This window comes from Myotis lucifugus, unplaced genomic scaffold (assembly GCF_000147115.1).
Source record: "Myotis lucifugus unplaced genomic scaffold, Myoluc2.0 scaffold_754, whole genome shotgun sequence".
NCBI classification, from domain to species: Eukaryota; Metazoa; Chordata; class Mammalia; order Chiroptera; family Vespertilionidae; genus Myotis; species Myotis lucifugus.
Genome location: NW_005871802.1, coordinates 95,154 through 110,409, shown reverse-complemented (window position 1 = coordinate 110,409; position 15,256 = coordinate 95,154).

Below are 15,256 nucleotides of genomic sequence, written 5' to 3'. Positions count from 1 at the left end.
AAAATAAATAAAAAAAAAAAAAAGCTGCGCGTACAATATATAAATATTCCCAAGGACTCAGAAAAATACATAAAGACGGAAACGCACGGGTCATTTATGGCCGCCCCACTGTGGCCAGCTACCCGGCCCTGATTGGGGGTGGGGCTGGCCAGCCAACCTCCCGCAGCCCCTCCCCCAGCCAGCCCCACCCCAGATCGGCCCCCCCCCCCGCCCAAATCGGGTGGGGCCTGCTGGCCAACCACCTGTGGCTCCTCCCTGCAGCCGGCCCCGCACCCAATGGGCTCCCACCACCCCAATCGCCCGCAGCCCCTCTCCCCAGCCAACTCTGCCCCCGATCGGCCCCCCCCCACCCCATTCAGGGACAGGGCTGGCTGGCCCACCACCCACAGCCCCTCCCCATGGCCTGCTCCACCCCCGATCAGCCCCCACCACCCTGATCAGTCCCTGTGGCCCCTCCTCCCAGCCAGGGAAGGAAGGCCCCAACCAGCAGCTGGAAGGCCCCGATTGGCCCTGATTGCCAGCCAGGCCTAGGACCCTACCTGTGCATGAATTTCATGCATCAGGCCTCTAGTTTTGTATAAAATGGTAGAGTGAAATGTCATTTCAAAACATTTTTTAGTTTTGTTACATCAAATATTTACTTCTATAAAATGGGATTTAAATAGTACCCATCTCATAGCATTGGTGTGAAAACAAGATAACAATTGTAAAGTGTAATGTCTAGCCCAGGTGCTCAATGTTACTGGCCTTTGTTTTCACCTTTTCCTAAGGTATACCATGCTAAGGAGCTAGTCTTCTTTTCACTGCTTGTGAAACTAGTCAATGCCAATCCGCCTGGTTTTGTACCTGCCTTTCTCTTCCTGCTTTCTGGCATTGAAAATGATGGGAAGTGTGTGATGCTGGAGTCGCACCCACCATCTAATGAGCATTTGATGAAAAACAAGAGGACAGTAGGGTAACACTAAGGATGATGAAGCAGCAGAATAAATAGTCTGGGTCTTAATGTGTTGTTGAGCGAGATGCCCAACCATCCTGAGGCCATTTACTTCTGGGCTCCTCGTTCAGTAAACAACTCATATGTCCATGATTTAAGCTACTCTTGTTGGGCTTTGTTACTTGGAGCTAAAAGCATGTCCAACTAATATTGAGGGAAGGGGGGATAGATAGATAAAAGCATGGGAGGAAAATGATACATGAAGTTCACAAGAAGCTGACTTGAGATGTGTAAGTTGGGAGAGTTCTGTGAATATGGGAACTTAGCAAATAGAACTTAATGATGAGATCACTTGTGACTGTTAAAAACTGATCCATGGTTTCATTTTCTGAGCATCTCCATGCTCACGATACAAAACAATAATCCTTCCTTTGCCTCTAAGCTATGTGGAGCAGGTATGTGTGGACAAAAGGATACTAATGAGATTTTTGTTCATTGGTGTTATCCTGTGTGGCCATTAAAAGACAAAAGAAGGAAACGCGCCCCCCCCCTTTTTTTTTTAGCAAAACAACCCTTTATTCAGCACACTGAGATTGCCAGAATTTTTGTAAGAAAACTTTCATCCTGACAATTTCCAATATACGTATAATTCTAAGTGTGAGCTACTTATCCTTTCATCATTCAGCAGGCCTGATCCCTGTGGAGTTGTGGAAAGCGCTTTCGTCTTCACTCTTAGGTGAGTGGTGTGTATGCACATGACCTGCCCAGTGTCTGGCTGTGAGCCAGGAGGGAAGAAACTCAGAAACTAGGAGTGCAGATCACTTGCCAGAATTCTCCCAGCAAATGAGACATTAAATGTCATTACAGGAAGATATGTCCTGGAGGAAGTCTATAGGAATAGACTTTAGTGCTCCCCAAATTTGTATTCTTCCCCCTAACTCTCTCTAACTGATGCTGCTTCTCAGAGGTAGATTTCAAGCTTTTATACTGTCACATATCAAAGGATGTGAAAGCTCCCTGATCATTATTGTAAATGAGCTTCAAGAACTGCAGAGTTCTGAATTGGAACATTATGAAAAATAACCCTGAGTGCCTGGGCTGGCTTTTAAGGACAGAGTGAATCCATTTGCAAAGGCGGTGGATGCCGTGTGAAGCCCCCCGCTCACCTGCCCACATGCGCTCATGTACATTTGGGAGATGACAGTTAGTTAGCAAGAGGCTCCCCCAGTTTTGCTTCTAGTTATACCCTCAATTCTGTTTTGTTCTGGCTGCTAACTTTATGTGGATGACTGCACACTTGCCCCAATGAGATGATTTCTGGGTTCACAGCTGAGGTCCGCGGGGTTAGAGGAAAGCCGCCTGCTGCTCTCTGCTGGAGTCTGCTTCTCCTCCCAGAGTCAACACTCTCCAGCTCAGACGTCGGCACCTCTCCTCAGACCTGTCTTTCAGCTGCTTATATGATTTTGTGTTTACCTTTGACCCATCAAGTGCCCTGCAATGAAGCTCACACATGTCACACCCACGTAGCCTGACTCTGCTCTAAGGATCTGTCTGCGGCTTTACCTCAGTGCATCAGGCGAATCCAGAACCATGAGGAGGGCACTGGGGCGGCTGGGAAGTCAGTGCTACTTCCATGCACTCACAGGCCTGCTCTCACCTCTGTGTTCACGCTGCCTGCGAGTCCCTTGGCTCATCAGAGATGCCTCAGAAGCGCTCAGCATCACACACAAGGAAGCAAGCACCATCTCTACCTTCAGGGTGCCGACAGGCACTAAGTCAGACGAGGTGGTCAGAGCAGAGAAAAAGGCCTGCACCCCACAAGCATGCACACCCTTAATGGATGGACCAAATGCATCCTGGATGGGGAGTTAGTTTTCAACCCCAAGCCAGGAGAACCTGGGCATAGGAGGGACACTTTTACTCTGGTTTAGAGAAAGAATAATAGTTGGCGGAGAGAAAAAGTGAGGCAAAGCTGTAAAACACCCCACTGCACCCAGATTGCAGACTATTCTTAGAGATCTCTTTTTATTCTTTTGGGAGTATGACAACATTGGTCTGTGTTTCCCAAAGTGTGGGCCAAGAGCCCTTTCCCTAGAATCGCAAGGGGGCTTATTTTAAGTTAGATTTTGTGGACTCCATCCCAGAGCTAAATCAGAATCTCTGGGTTGGGGGCGTGAGGGAATGGGGGCAAGGGTGGGAAGGTAGGGGAGATAGGGATGCTGGGAGCATGTACTTGAACCAGATCCCAAATCTGAGACCCACAGCTGTTGGGAATATGGATTTTACTAACTTCATCTGTTTCCCAAATGTGCCTGGATCCTGAGGTTCTTGTTCCAGACTCCCAGCACCTCCCTGGAGATGCAGGTTCAGCAGATCTGAGGCAGGGCCCTGGAATCTGTTTCACAGGTGGCCCAAGTGATTTTTGTGATGAGGCAAGTTTGGGGAACTCTGATAAATAGCTGCTTAAAGCACATGTCATAATCAAGCTGACAGTTACTGAGTCCTCACTACTGAGCACTCTCCCGACTGGTCTCTGTTAGCGCACCTCAACACCATCATATAAGATGGGTGGCATTCTGATCCCTGTTTCCTGGAGGAGAAGATGAGACTTAGCAAAAGTAACTTGAGGTCATCCAGCTAGTGAGTGCTGGGGACAGAACTTGAACTCACATCTCGGGAGCCAAAGATCCCTGCTCTTTCCCTGTCTTTCTTTTTATACCAGACTAACCACCAGAACGAGTGAGTTTTCTATTGCGTTGCACATGAGAGATTCTCCTCTATGTTGTTGTGTGATTTTTTGAACCAGGACTTAATACTGAAGGTCATAAAAATCGATCTCTCTTTATTTTGCAGTGTTTTTCTGACCAAAGCCTTATTTTTAGGTTTTTCACTTTTAAAGTAGATTCTCTGATGTTTTTATTATAGGTCAAATTTTCTTCTTTATCAGAACACCTGAAGTTCGTTTCCACACCACTGGCTTCTCCTCCAGGGGCCCTGTTGACTTTGCTTCTGTGTTGTAGCCCAGAACTCAGCATTATTACTGCCAAGAGGCTAGAATGGATGTCACAAAATCTCCCTCTGAGCAGCTGCAACAGACGCTTGGGTCTTAGGAGGTCTTGATATTTTTTAACGATGTCTGTTGATCATGCATACATTTTGAGTCAGGCTAATCTCTTGAGCTCATTAACTAGTTTTGGAAATTGCTGAAGAAAGTTCATAAAAAAACACTTTCCAGAAAACTACCTCCATTACATACATATTGCCTGGACCTGCGATACATCGTGGAAAGGTTTGTGTCAGGGTTAGAGAAGGACATGGAAAGGCCCCTCTCCCTTGAGGGGGGAGGGAGGAGGAGATGAAGTTGATCTTATCCAAATTAATAGATATTCTATGTCCTGTTCTTTTTTTCCTCATTGAAATTCAAAAGTGGGAAGAGGAGCTTGATGGTGAGCATGCGAAGCCTGAATTGGAGGGAGGGTGCCTTCTTGCAGGGTTCTTTGGTTCTGGGAAGTCCAAACTGAGTAATGGATCATGAGTAGTCCAAATGGACAGGAAAAACAAATTGGGAATTGTTCTTAAAAAGTAATTGCATTTCTGTGACCAGATGAAACAGTGGCCTGTTTAATTATCGGGAATGCTTTAGGCACCACTCAGGCCTGACTGCTTCGGAAGTCCTCTTTTTGTCTTTGTTTTTGTTTTGTTTTTCCTTTAAAAAGGTTTTAACTTCATTGAGGTACAATCGGCACAGAATACACTGTGCGTATTTAAAGTATATGACTTGATAAGCTTGGGCACCTGTATACAGCTGTGAAACCATCACCACAAGCAAGACAGTGAACAGTGCACCACCAGCCACAGTTTCCCTTCGTACCTGCACAGACGCAGCCTTTTGGAATCACAGCCTCCCCACCCCCGTCCATCCCACGGCAAACCACCGATCAGCTGTCACTATTGACTTGCATTTCCTAGAATTTTCTAAAAGTAGAATCATACACTATGTATACTTTCTGTCTGGCTTCTTTCACTCAACAAATTTATTTTGAAATTTGATCATGTTGTTGTGTGTATTGCCTTTCTTATCACTGAGTAGTATTCCATTGCCTGAATATACCGAGGTTGTTTATCCATTCATCTACTGATGGACATTTGGGTCATTTCCAGTTTGTAGCCATTATGAATAAAGCTGCTATTTTTAATTTTTTGAGGAACCTCCACACTGTTTTTTGATAGTGGCCGCACCAATTTACATGCCCACCAACAGAGCATAGGGTTCCCTTTTCTTCACATGAGAGGAGCATTTAAAGAGCCTTGAAATAACTGAGGACTGCCTTTCTTGATCTAATACCAAAATTCAACAGTGGTATTTCTTCAAGATAGGCTGTATTGTGGAATCTGAAATGATATCAATGAACTTTTTATACTTTGTAACATTAAAAGCCACTAGTCTACCTTGCACTTTAAATGGACCTTTCATGCATATTTTCACCAAATCACACATTGGTAATTAGTTCACCAAGTTGTGCAGATTTTCCGAAGGCTGATAACTAAAAATTATGCAATATAAAAAAATCACATTTATTCAAAGCTCCATCAATCTCATAAAAATATCTTAAAGTATTAAGAAGCTGTCAAACTCACATTAGGATATAAATTTTTCAAGATTCTAATTTCTTGAAAGTTGAAACTTAGTAAAAAGTGTCTATTGATCATATATAAATTTTGAGTCAGGCTAATATTAATAATGCATAATATTTGAATTAAATATAAAATTAGCAAAAAATGCCAGTCCTGGCAGTGACAGATTACTTTGTTAATTTTCCCAAAAAATGTCTGCAAAATAAACTTGTCTGAATAACCATAGTTTGTATGTCTCTTGTTACTTCAAGTATAAATGGTCTATAAATTAAGCAGCTAGCTCAATTTGTAATTCAAAGTGCTTTTCCTTGAAACTACTGTCTTCCTTCAGTATACAGCAGAATGCAGACTGTATACCATTGGTCGGCAAACTGCAGCTCGCGAGCCACATGTGGCTCTTTGGCCCCTTGAGTGTGGCTCTTCCACAAAATACCACGTGCGGGCGCGCACGTACAGTGCGATTGAAACTTCATGGCCCATGCGCAGAAGTCGGTATTTTGTGGAAGAGCCACACACAAGGGGCCAAAGCATGTGGCTCGCGAGCCACGGTTTGCCAACCACTGCTGTATACTAACCATTTTGTCACACACACTATGCTTCTGCAGTATTAATTGGCCTTTTACTTTTCTGTCCGCATGTGAGGTTGGATACCCCCACTGGTGCAGAGCAATTACCGTAATGTGTAGTAAGGCACCAGCAGTTTTACCCACGATTGCTTTGGTGTCTTCAGTAAAATGCCAACACATTTGTCCCAAGGATAAACCATGAGGTTCAAAAAAGTTACTCAACACTTTGACTATTTCAGTGCCACTGTGGTTTGTTGCTGACAGTTGCGTAAAAGAACCTCTTCTTGGTGCTACTGGTGCTGATACCTGACGAAAGCAGCGTAAAAGCATGTCCAGCCATTAATCCACTTGGAAGGCAGGAGCTCAAATCCGCAGAAGAGAGGTTAACGCAGTCTTCGTGTGTAGCTACATATTTTGCTGTTGTTAATCCTTACTGGAGGATATTTTTTTCCATTGATTTTTAGAGATTGGAAGAGAAGATGGGGGCAGGGGGTAGAGGAGAGAGAGAGAGAGAGAGAGAGAGAGAGAGAGAGAGAGAGAGAGAGAACGAATCATCGATGTGAGAGAAACAGAAACATTGATGTGAGAGACACAGCGATCGGTTGCCTCCTGCACATGTGCTGACTGGGGCCGGGATCAAACCTGCAACCCAGACACGTGCCGCTAACTAGGAATCTGACCAGGAATCAGACTCTCAACCCTTTCATGTGCAGCGGACACTCTAATCACTGAGCAACACAGGCCAGGGCTGTAGCTAAATCTTTACTTCAGCGAGTTGCTATGCATTGGAAACTGGTACTGCTGTAGTTTCCTTTGCTTACTTTTCATCCCACAGGCTTTCAGCATCGTCTGTCAAATTGTCAAAGACTATACTTGTCACTCAGTTACTGTGTGTGTTCCTCCAGTCACATGACTGGTCCTGGAAGATGATTTAAAAAGTTTTCATTTCCAGTTCCAAACGCTGTAACAAATAATCGTTGGTATGTAAAGAGCTCTTCACCACTTAAATATTCAATTCTTTCTTCTTTAAACTCTGACTTATTGGGTCTCAAAATTGGTGGTAGAGCGTGACAACTGAATTGATACTCTATATTATCTGAAAAGTTTCATTTGCATAGAACACAACTAGGAAATTATTAACATCTATAAAATGAGGGAAACATAGCTTTGTCATTTGCTTCACTTAGAGTTTTGCACAATTTCTATGGAGAGTAGAGAATTCTCTGTTATATCAGTTTTCATATTTTCAGCATTTTGAGACAAGAATGGTACAATTGAGGGCTAAAAAAGAAAATTTTCTAATCTTTTTATTCCCATAACTTTTTTATTATTTACTATAGCTATAACTTTTATTTTACAATAAAATTATTGTATTCTTATATTTTAAATAAGAATTTAAAATGTTTTCAATAAAATATTTAAAAGTGTTGCAAAATTGCATATATAACATGATCTCAGTTGGTTAAAATTATATATGTGTATCTATCTAAACAGAAAATACATGCTAGAATGGTCACATGTTAATGGTGCTCACTTAATTTAATGGTGAGATTTTAGCCATTTTTCATTATACTTTTCTGTATTGTCTAAAATTTTAGCATGTATGATTTATAGAATTTGAAAGCTATTTTCCTTATTTGTGAGGTGGGGGGAACCCTGTTCCCAGTGGTCACTGTGCAAATACCTTGGGTGCTACTTTATGAGGAGAAGAAAGGGTGAGAGAGCTGGTCAGTGATTTGATAAGTATGCCTGGGGGTAATTTGGGAGGGAAATTGTCCACAATAACCAGAGCCCACGAAGTGGATTTGAACACCAAAACATGACTATTTTAACTTACTAACTAAGTGTCCAAGTCCACTGGGATATCATCTCACTCTCTTCCCAATCACAGAGCTGATTTGAGAAAACAAAGGACAGAGTCAGAGAAGAGCAGAAACCTGGGCCCCAAGGGGAGGAAGCATGTCTTCCCGGTCATGGAAAATCTTGGTGTGTGTGTGTGTGTGTGTGTGTGTGTGTGAGAGAGAGAGAGAGAGAGAGAGAGAGAGAGAGAGAGAGAGCGCCAGTGCCATTCAGAGGCCAGGCATTCGTCCTCATTAGAGCCCTGATCTGTCAGCCCTGGAGAAAGTATCCCGTCTCTTACTCTCCATCTCTCCCTTGTCGACATCGCCAAAACCTTCTGTAAGCTTCCAAGATCTCTGCTGATCCCGGTTTAATCACATTTTACTCCACAAACTCTGTTTCTTCCAGAGCTGCCACCTCATTCTTACACCCGTGCCATATCTAAGTCTCACGGCAGGATGAGCAGCAGCGTAGGTGGCAGCGTTAATGCTCACTCGTATGACTGCGGATCAAATAGTACTTCCAGATTCCAGAGGTCAGTCTCTGCTGAACACATCATTTCTATTCTTTTAGTGTGTTTGCTGTAAGAGTAATGAGATGGGTGGGTTGGGGGGGGGGCGGTGACCTGGAACAGTAAGCAATAGATTGGGAGGAAATAAGGGAAATCATTAAAAAAAAATCTATGGAAGGTATATGCATTGCCCTAAAAATAAATTGCTTGAACTTACAAAATGTAAAGTGAAATTGTACTGAATGTGGCTGCTTAGTCATCTGAAAATACTTTTGGAACAGTTGGGGTATGTATTAGGGTTTTTCAGAGAAATAGAGCCAACAGGAGATCTATAGATAGGTCAATAGGTAGATAGACATAGTTAAATATATATTTATATGCATATGTAAATAATATATATTTATTTCTCTATAACTCTATCTATTGTTATATATGGAGGGAGAGAGGTGAAGAGAGAGAGAGAGAGAGAAGCAGAGTATTGTGTATCAATCACCAATCCCAGGGGAGCCAGATTCCTATCTTTACATAAACTGATGTAAATATAAGAAATTCTCATACAATGTGTTAACATTTCTTGTCGTAATAGCTTTGAAGTTTAGGTCCTCTGCGCTGACTCTAAGCACATGGTGGGTCAGCCCGCTGGTAAACCAGCATGAATTTCATCTGTTCTCCTGACCTGGCTTTTACAGACCAAATCAGCCTAGGCCCCAGTCGCCTACCACCCTGGTCTCGCTTAGCTGATACTTTCTGCTAGAAGTGACAGCGTAGGTTAGCAAATGTTGTGGTCCAGATTAAGAGAGAGAGAGAGAGAGAGAGAGAGAGAGAGAGAGAGAGAGAGATCTCCAAATAAGTCATTTGAACGAACATGCATACGGCAAACCAGTCAGGTGAGATGGGGGTAGATGGTTCACTCTAGGAGCGGCTCTGGCCCAGTGAGTGGCATGGCTCCCCCTTTGGGTGAGAGCTGAGAGTTGGTGAGCCTCTTCTGTGCGGGAAGGCACCCCAGCCATTCTGGTGAACAAAGGTGCACTTCACCGCTCACCCCTCCTCTCCTGCCTCCTTTCTTGCTACTAGAGTGTTTCCGTGGGAACACTGGCCCCTTTGTGGGCCTGGCCTCACTGCCTCTATACAGACCACCAGTTCCGTCACCCATCTGGTGCCAACTCCTGTTACCCATCCATGCCCATTTTGAAAGAGATTCCATCAGCTTGATAATCTCAACTTCAATTCTTCCTCCAGGAATCCTGTTATGGCTCCTTAAGGTTGAGTGAGGGATTCTTTCTCTACCTCTCGTCCATAGCAACCTTTGCACATTTCCAGGGTGGCATTTATTGTCATGTATCATCATTGTTGGTTGATTTAATTGTGCACATTAAACTAGGAGCTTCCTGATTGAAAAATAAACTCTATTATATTGAGGGATAAAAGAATTAACCCAGTGAGCTCAGAGGACATCAGAAATTCTGAGTCACCAAAGGGATCACATTGGTGAATGGCAATCAAGACATATATGAACCAACACTTCCCAATACTTCATAGCATTTGAGTGCTTGCAGATAGGGAAATCCTGCCAATTGTGTGGGTTGTGGCTACATGTGGGTAGGAGCTCATCAGCTAGACAAAATGCCAGATACCAAAAAAGCTCAGGCCATGGATTGTGACTTATAAATTATATAGTCACTGCTTCCTTATTTTATTCTTTCTTGACAGCCATGCTGTAATGTAGCATTTGTGACGAGTTCTGCAATGAATCACAGCATAAAAAAAGAAAATCCTTTCCTTTGCCTCTAAGATTTCATAGAAATTCAAAATGCAAGAAAAACATTAATATTCTCTGAAAACCTTCCCTGAACATAGCTTTTAGGGCTTTCCAAATAGCTCAGAAGAAGGGTTTCAAAACTTCTCCTGTAAAGAACAACTTGAGTCTAGCGGCTAGACTCAAGAGGAAATGCCAGTCTTGATTTTTCTTCACTTAAGTTCATTTCAAGAATAGTACATTTCCTTCTTCCTCCTCTCAACCTTTGCTCCCTAGTCCCAGGAAGAAAAGGAGGTGTAATAAAGCATCCACAGTGAGTAGATAATAAAGGTAAGAGCAGAAGTATTGAGACTGGGAACAAACATACATTAGAGAAGATGGGCAAACTAGAAATTCATTCTTTTAAAATGCCAATAAAAGCTTTGAAATGACTGATGAGAGAGAGAACTAGTAAATAATAGAAATTAAAAAATGGCTGTAACTACAGATATATGAGGCACAAGAAAATACTTCGAACAAAATTTTCCAGTAAATTACAAGAGTTTGATGAAACAAATCCTTTTCTAGGTGAATATGTTGGTAAAACTGACTCAAAGAAAAAAAAATCACAGAATCCCTGCTATGGTTTAAATTTTGTGCCCCATCTGCCCCCCCAAATTCCATGCAATATATTGAAATTCTAACCCTCAAAGGTGATGGTGTCAGGAGACGGGGCCTTTGGGAGATGCTTGCCCCATGAGAGTGGAGGCCTCATGGGCGGGATTAGTGCTGCTATAGAAAAGGCCCAGAGACACCTCTAGCCCCTTCACACTGTGAGGACCAGCAGGAAGTTGCTCCCTATGAACCAGGAAGAGGCCCTGCACCTGAATGTGACCTTACAGGTGCCTTGATCTTTGACTTCTAGCTTCCAGAACTGTAGGAAATACATTTCTGTTGTTTATAAACCACCCAGTGTGGTATTTTGTTACAGCAGCCCAAATAGGCAGACTTAGAAATATTAAAGACAATCAATCAGGAATATGAAAATTTGCCCATGGAATCAGGGGATGAAACAGTTTTACAAATGAAATCTACCAACTTTTGAAGGAACAGATTCCTGCCATATGGGAATTTTACCTTAAAACAGAAGAAGTGAAGAATCGCCCACTCCAAAATATGTTATATGATTAGTATTACTTTAATATTAAAACCTGGTACTACTTTGATTTAAAAAGTAAAAATAATATGCTAATATCACTTATGAATACTGATAAAAGCATCCCAAATATAGCCAAAGAAAATTTAATGATCAAAAACAATTTTAACCCAACTAGGTTTATTTAGTCCAAGAATATAAATTTGAATTAAATTTAGAAAAATCTATTGTATTTATCTATGTCTATATTTTATCTATTACCACATTAGCTGATTAAAAGAGAAAAACAATAAAATCATCTCAGCAGATGCAGAAAAAACATTTTAAAAATTGATGATTTAGAAAACAGTACATTTCTTTGCAAACTTGAACAGATGAAAATTTACTTAACCTAATAAAAGTTTTAATGCAACAGTAAAATCATACTTAATGTAGAAAACATAATTTTAAAATTTGATAAAATTAACACATTAAAATTGTTTAAAATGCTTTTCAAACTAAAATAAAAAGGGACTTCCCTAATCTAATAAAATTTGTTTAACTAAAACAAATATACTATTTAATGGTGAAACTTTGGAAGCATTCCTTTAAAATGATAAGGACTTTCCACTATTACTCTTTTTTGGAGAGAGGGGAGAGGGAGGGAGGGGGTCAATTCCAGTACAGGAAGAAAGGGAAATTATAGATATAAGAATTTTAAAATAAGAAACAAAACCATCATTATTCACAGATAGTATTCATTATCTAAATAGGAAATTGAAGAGAAAAATAGAACAATTACTAGAATTAGTAACTGAGGTCAGAATGTATACCAGACATAAGATAAATATATAAATATGTTACATTCCTACAAACCAAAATATACATAATATGTATAATTTTTAAAGCATATTACATACAATAGCAACAAAATACACGGTACTAAAATGGATGTAATGAAAATACATATTTTTATGAAGGAAATTATAAAACTTCATTGAAAGATATTAAAGAAATTCCATAGAAGTTGAGATATAGTAAGTCTTTGTTTTTTTTTAAATTCTTTATTAGTTAAGGTATTACAAATGTGTCCTCATCCCCCGCCATTAAATCCTCATCCTCCCCCACCCCACTCATGCTCTCATCCCCCTGTTGTCCATGTCCATTGGTTTGGCTTATATGCATGCATACAAGTCCTTTGGTTGATCTCTTCCCCTTACCCCCTCCCTCCCCTACTTTCCCTCTGGGAATTAATAGTCTGATTGCTGTTTCTCTGTCTTTGGATCTGTCCCTGTTCATCAGTCTATGTTGTTCTCTATATTCCACAAATGAGTGAAATCATGAGGTATTTATCTTTCTCTGACTGGCTTATTTCACTTAGCATAATGCTCTCCAGTTCCAGCCATGCTGTTGCAAAAGGCAAGAGTTCCTTCCTTTTTTACCACAGCGTAGAATTCCATTGTGTAGATGTACCACAGTTTTTTAATCTACTCATCTGTTGATGGGCACTTAGGCTGTTTCCAAATCTTAGCTATGGTGAATTGTGCTACTATGAACATAGGAGTGCATATATCCTTTCTGATTGGTGTTAGTCTTTGAGATACAGTAAGTCTTTACTTAATATCTTCTACAGGGTTCTGTGACTTTAAGCAAAACAATGTACAAAGTAACAAGACCAATTTTACTATAGGCTAATTGGCTTAAATATGTTATGTGGCAGAGCTTCTACCCCAAAGCAGCTGATTCTAATACAGTTGATGTTCTCAACAAGGACAGGTCTTGCCCTGTTTTTGAAGGCAGAGACTAGAAAACCGTTGTTCGGTGTCTGCATTAAAGTCAGAGGGTGAAGAAATAGGTCCGAGGGGAAATGAGAATAGAAGGAAGATGACTCGGGGAGAGAGGGCAGCTGGTGAAGTGTCTGTCCTGAAATGTCTGCGTTTGCCACGTGGCTGGGGGGTGGGGTGGGGCAGAGGAAGGGCTGGCGTGGAGCCACAAGACAAAGACTTGTCTGCGTCCCTCAGCAGCTGGTGAAACTGCAGAAGAGACGGAGAAGTAAAGGTGACATCACAATTAGGACCCTGGGACTAAGGAAAGTGGCCCCATCTTGAGAGGAAACAAGAAACTCAGAAAAGAAGGCCAGTTTGGAGGGGAAGGCGATGCATTTACCCCCACAGGTAAGGATCTAGCTGGGTTTGCTTATGAATGGACGTGGAGTGTGGATGAACTGGGCTCTGGGGTGTTTGTTACTGGGGCTGTCCCGGCTCCTGGCGGCGCATTGGTGAGGAACCATAGAATGACACTGTCACTGGCACTTCTGTCCAGAGAGAGGAGATTCGTAGTAAGAGGTGGGATGGACCAAAAAGATATTTGTGGTAGGGGTCACGTGATGGCGTGGTGTGGGGAAATGGGTTAGTGGAGCAAGTAAGAGATTGCATCTGTGAATTCGAGAGTGTCCACATTAGGGCTTGTTTTTTTTTGTTATTTTGCCTGAGTGTTGGGATTATTTGTAAAAGGGGAAAGCATCCTGCTGGGGATGAAAAATGATTTTTTGCCACTTGCTGCTTTAACTATGTTACCATGGCAACTGATGGCCTCAGCCAGGAGGGAGGCATTTACTGCAGAGAGACCCTACATTAGACTGTTGTGATTGTGAAGGGAAATATTTACAGCTCTGTCCGTTGGCATTGTGAAGCATGGTCCATTCAACTTGGTTTCCAGGATTTTTAAAGAGTTTATTCATTAGTGACTCTAAATGGTGTCACCGTTTTTGACTAGTTACCAGGAGCAAACCCCTGCAGGATGGAAATATATATGTATCTCCTCTGTTGGTTGGGGTATGTTTATCTTTTTCTCAGTTCTGTCAATAATGAAATTCATTGATCTCCTCAGGCATTGGTGAGAAGGGGACATTTCGGTGAAGGCTGGTGGGGAAGCTGGTTCATGCCACAGAGCTCAGAGACTTTCCCCTGCTCCACACTAGAGACACATTTCCCTCTGATCTTTCGTTGTAGCCTGCCACACAGTCCCTCCTCTCCTACCTCCCTCCAGCCCTTCCTTCCTCCGCATCTCCACTCTGAGGCAGACCCACAGGATGGTGCACCCTCCTCCAGCTGGGCCTCCTCACACCCATCTCTTAAAACCATCTTTTAAGGAAGCCAGATGTCATAAATAAAATCCTTCACTTAGCAGAATCTTTCTTTCTTAAAGGGGGTACTTGTAACTTTAAAATATTTTTTCTCTGTTTACTTGTTTGTGTTAAAAAACTATGTGATGTTAGGTTCTGCATGTGTTTGGTTTGAAAACCACGTTTCTTGGTGTTGGCAGTCGAGTGCTTCTCCAGATTCCCGTGGTAACAAAATCTGGGTATGCTGTTCTGCCCCAAAAGTATAGAGTCAAAGTGGGAGTCTGAGCCTTTCAGAGCCAGATTTGTCTCATTTTCTTCTGGTGCAAGATTGCCTCCCACCTTAGTTAGCAAGGTGTGATTCTAATTCAAACGGAGTGCGGCACTGCAGCCTTCAAATGATTCCTCACTCCGCTTCCTACCCTGCAGTGGTGTTTCCATTTTGAAAGATGATCTTGTTAATTAAATTAACCTTAATTGATGAAACATTTGTGTGTGAACAGGGATTTGAAGGGGGAAATATTGAGGATTCTTACGTATTCCAGCCCCAGTTTGGAACCAGCATCACTCCACCACCCTCACACACAGTTCATCAGAGAATTAAATACATAGAATCAGCTTGCACATACTCATCATTGAACCTTCTTAACCTTTTCCTCAAACTTGCTTTAACTTCACCTAAAAAAAGAGGGTTTCTCCTTCACTCTTTATTCACCTATCAATTTGTTGAGACACTATTATGGACTTTGGACAATAGGGACATATATTCTGGACATTGTT